Below are 5,284 nucleotides of genomic sequence, written 5' to 3' on the forward strand. Positions count from 1 at the left end.
AGGAAATTTCGAACTTAAAAGCAGTTTTCATAGGACTTTACATTATTTTTTTTTTGGCTTAATGAAAAGACTTATGTATCTAAAAAATACTCGATTATTTCAAAGGCCATGATGTATTCTACTCGCAGTATTTAATTAAAGCATCTGAAACATTTCTAGGCGACCAAATTTTTAAACCAAAAACAGATGATTTTGCATTACTACGTATGGCATCGCCATAAAAGACCCTCCATACAGTATCAATAAGATGACATAGGACAAAGGGAAATTAATTAAAAAAAGTGAAAACATTTTTTTTATTTTTTTTCAATTTTAATTTTTTTTAAATTTCTGTATTTAAAAAACTATTTTTCAACACGCTGTATCTAAGGAATGCATCTGTTTGGTAAAAGTTTAAAAAAGGCGGAATATCGTTAAAATTAAACGTAAAACAAGCTGGCAAACTTGCAGCGTATCTTACGGTACTAATTGAAATAAATTCCTAACTCTCATCCGATTAGCCCCACGCACCGATTAGCTTATCCGATTATCTAGTCAGCTACTAAAAGACTGTAAATGCTATCATTATATACCAACTACTTCCCTTCTCGCTTCTGTCGCGGTATGAACTAGTTAGTAACTAACCCTGAGGTGGTGAACTGATGAATAAGATATACATAGATACTACCAAGCTGATGTAATCTGGTTGATAAAGTAATTTGGACGCTTGTTTTAAAGCGTTCATTTATGGTAATTTGTAGCGTTTAAAGTAAAGTTACACAAATCTAAGAAAGGAACACTTAGATATATATTGTGAGAAAGAGTAGAGAAATATGTGTCAGAGTACTTGGAGAAATAGTAGACTTAAAATTAGTTTGAAATAAAATTTTAAATTAAAAATTAAAAATAGTGATACTATAGACCTCTCTGGGAATTCTCGCGTAGATTTTGCTCTGCAGGTAAAGTGATAATGAATTACAGTCATCTATGCATTAATCAGCTGGATTCATCCGAATTATATTATTTGACAAAAGAAGGCACCACTATTCCTTTTTGGTCGATTTAAGACTAGAGGTTTAAAAAAAAATTGTCACAATAATGTGACAGTACTTTAGAATTACAATGTGTTAATTCTTTTTTATTCTAAATTCTACTCTCTTGAGAGCTGGTCGTGACAGATTATAATTGCATGGTGCGAATGCAAGTTTTATTATGCCGATTGCCATCCGCTGCCGAATTTGGAGATTAAGGAATCGCTGCAAACTCAATGCGAGTGATATAACCGATGAGTTCACTGTTTTTTTATGTATTTGTTGGCTGGATTATAATTTGTTACTTTTCCTGCAGAGTGAATTTTGTAATCAACCCATTTTTCATAGGGAATTAATTATTCCCTGATGGTCTGTGTAACTTACAAGCCAGATCATCACCAGTACTATTTTTTAATGATAAACTAATGTTTATAAGACAAGGTTTTTATGCACAGCACAAAGGATAACACATTATTATAAGCATTAATTACTCGCCTGAAATATGTATACAAATTGAAAATATCTTCCGAGTAAAAATAAATGCCGCCGACGGGAATTGAACCCGCACCTTCTGATGCCCGGTCAGGTGCTCTGGACCACTGAGCTACGTCGGCTTATTTCCGACCCGCCAAATAATTCAATATGTACAAGTACTTCAACCGACAATTACTGCTTATTATGCTTATTATGCTTATTATATACTCGGGAAAAATTAGGAAAACAATTCATTTCTTCAGATCCATAATGAACTTCCTTAACTTACAAATTCTAAAAACGATTTATTTTGCAATCACACAATCCATCATTGAGTATGGTATCATTGCATGGGGAGGGGGTACTTCATCAGCTCTAGATCTTGTTGAAAAGGCGCAGAAAATAATTATGAAAATAATTCTTAAACTTCCTGAAACTGCAAGCAGTAACTTAATTATCCACACAATGAGAGTATTTGATGTTCGACAGATCTATGTAAAAAAAATAATTTTAATTTTAATTTAATTTTTAATTTTTAATTTTAATTTTAATTTTAATTGTAATTTTAATTTTAATTTTAATTTTAATTTTTATTTTTATTTTTATTTTTTTTAATTTTAATTTTAATTTTAATTTTAATTTTAATTTTAATTTTAATTTTAATTTTAATTTTAATTTTAATTTTAATTTTAATTTTAATTTTAATTTTAATTTTAATTTTAATTTTAATTTTAATTTTAATTTTAATTTTAATTTTAATTTTAATTTTAATTTATTTTTATTTTAATTTTAATTTTAATTTTAATTTTAATTTTAATTTTAATTTTAATTTTTTTTAATTTTAATTTTAATTTTAATTTTAATTTTAATTTTAATTTTAATTTTAATTTTAATTTTAATTTTAATTTTAATTTTAATTTTAATTTTAATTTTAATTTTAATTTTAATTTTAATTTTAATTTTAATTTTAATTTTAATTTTAATTTTAATTTTAATTTTAATTTTAATTTTAATTTTAATTTTAATTTTAATTTTAATTTTAATTTTAATTTTAATTTTAATTTTAATTTTAATTTTAATTATTTTTTATTTTAGTGACTATGCATAAACAATTACAATATATTGTACATACAAAATATAATGGTGAATAAAAGTATAGTGAAGTAAAGTTTCTTACTCCTCCTGAAGCCCTGTGGTGGGGCGGACTGAACTTATTCAATTCTATTTTATTTGTCTTCTATGTCAGTTTTAGTGTTTCTTCTTTGACCTCTTTCAGCCAGATTTTTATTCTTGATTTACATTAAGCTTTTCTGTTCGTTTTATATCTGTAGAGAGAATGTGAGTTTTGTAGAATAATAAATTAAGTTTCTTTGTCCGAATGTCATTTTATAAGTTATTGTATTTATAAGTAATTTTGATTCGATCTAGCGTGATGGAAACGCGGTCTAGAAGGGAATTCGGTATTTTTTAATAGTTTTATATTTGTTATATATTTGGTACGTGAAAACGATTGGAAATCAATAGAGATGGGAGAATGTAAGGTATTTTGTGTTATTGAGTACACCAATATGCAAAAATAAAGCAGTAAGTTTGTGAAACAATTAAGATAAGATAAAATCAAGCCAAATTAAGTGAATATACTTTCCATTATTATTTCACAGAATTGTGCTGCAAGCTAGCTTGAAACTTTTCCACAGTTCATCTACCAAGTTTGCTAAAATAATTATTCTCGTTAACAGTCTAGCAAAATATGGTTTCTTTTCAAAAAGTTCGGGGAAAATGTTTTTTTTTTTCACTGATCCACTTTACAAAATTATTCCAAATTCCATACGGCTTGCTATATTTTGGTACTGATTTTCATACTGGCGGACATTATTTGAAATCTGTCCCTCATCTGTCTCCCTCCTCCTGCTTCACCTTATCCTACCCGTCACGCAGTTGGTGGGCAGATGCATCCGCCGTCAAGACCTGGACAAACCTCACCCCATGAACCCAGACACCCCTGCTAAGTCACCAAACGTAAACGTCATGTAAAATAACTGAAGATATTTTTTTATTATTTTTTTATTTATTGAATATACAAACACATTACAATAATTTACAAATGTAGATATTTTGAGGCTGATTGCGAAAAAATTTGAAATTTTTAACAAAAAATTACCCAACTCAATTGAGAAATTATTTCTCGTGTTTGAGTTGGGGAGTGTTGTGAGTCATTATGGTTTATAGGTTGTAAAATTTCACTAGTTGATGTAGCTAAAAATTAACAAAATAGCTATAAAACTAGATGATAAATTCGATAACACTATACACGGTGTCCGGAAACTCGTAGTACAAGCGGGAAACTGGAGAATCTACACCACATGGGGAACCCAAATAAACATAAAGTTTTTTGATTTGAGCATTTTCACAAAAAAAAAAAAAAAAACCAAAAAAATATATTTTTCGGCTATTTTAGGGTTAAAGTTTTTTCTGGTGTTTAGGGTTGAACAACAGATGTTTTAACCCTGCAGAGCAGAAATATTTTATGATTACACCGGATTAAATGAAGGGTGATTTCAAAATAATGCTTCAAATCCGAGTTTCTTCATTTGTTTTACTTTCAAATAGTTTTAATTAGTTGGGTACTTTGATCTTCAGTAATAATTTATAAGAATTTGATTAAAAAAAAAAAAATCAACTTCTAACTCGATTTACTCGATAACGAAAGCTCAAATAAAAAAAAAAAAACTACAAAATCGACTCCAAATGCGATGTAGATTCACCAGTTTTCCGCTTGTACTACGAGTTTCCGGACACCCTGTATAATTAAGAAAATAAGAAATTTAATTACAAACTAAAAAATAAAAAATATAACTTAAATAATATAATAGTTATTAAACTTAGAAAAAATAAGATATAAAAATATATAATTAAGAAAAATAAGAAATTTAATTACAAACTAAAAAATAAAAAATATAACTTGAATAATATAATAGTTATTAAACTTAGAAAAAATAAGATATAAAAATAAAAATGTACTTATTAGGTATGAAATAATAGTAGGTAGGTACAGTACTGGTAGTAAATTGTTCAAAGACCGAGCTGGCAATCTTGTATGAAATGGGTACTTAATAAAATGCAACAACAATAAACGCATATTAGCACATATTAGGAAGCGGATAGTATAAATATAGAGGATATGTATTTTTTTTTAAATATTAAATTTTGTTTATATTTTTTTATTTTTTATTAATCATTAATCAATTTTCCTAAATTCATAACGTGAATTTAGGAAAATTTAATCAATAAAAATTACAAATGAGTTCATATAAACAATTTTTTGAAAAATGTATCCAATGAAATTAAAACTTGTGATTACCGTTGGGTTTATCTAAAAGTTGTTTGATTTGTGATTTGAAAGTTTTGTAATTTTTTTCAGTTTTAATTTTATCCGGAAGGGCATTAAACAATTTTATACCTTGATAGGTATAATGGTGTTGACCAGCACTAGTATTACATTTAGGAATTTCTAAGTTACCACGTGATCTAGATCGGTTACTTATTTTTGTAGAAATTGTTGAATTGAAATGGTCTTTATGAATTTGTAACAGTGCATTCTTTTTAAAAATTTTGTTTAAGCTAAGAACCCTAAACGAGTCAAACAGCTCTGTGGTTGGAAATATCGATGGTTTTTTTAGGATGACTTTCAAAATTAACCTCTGAACCTTTTCTACAGGTGAAAGGTTAGTTTTGAAAGTCCCTCCCCAACCGATTATACCATATTGTAATATGGATTGGGCAAGAGAAAAATATATAAT

At 27.2% G+C, this 5,284-nt stretch overlaps 1 non-coding gene across 1 annotated transcript; it reads right to left on the reverse strand.

The window, feature by feature from the left end:
- Nucleotides 1-1,551: 1,551 nt before the first annotated feature.
- Nucleotides 1,552-1,624, reverse strand: TRNAP-GGG (transfer RNA proline (anticodon GGG)). The gene has a single exon. It is a non-coding gene; the product is annotated as a tRNA-Pro (tRNA).
- Nucleotides 1,625-5,284: the final 3,660 nt, after the last annotated feature.

This window comes from Hesperophylax consimilis, chromosome 19 (genome assembly GCF_061612785.1).
Source record: "Hesperophylax consimilis isolate HC1 chromosome 19, BYU_Hcon_1.0, whole genome shotgun sequence".
NCBI classification, from domain to species: domain Eukaryota; kingdom Metazoa; phylum Arthropoda; class Insecta; order Trichoptera; family Limnephilidae; genus Hesperophylax; species Hesperophylax consimilis.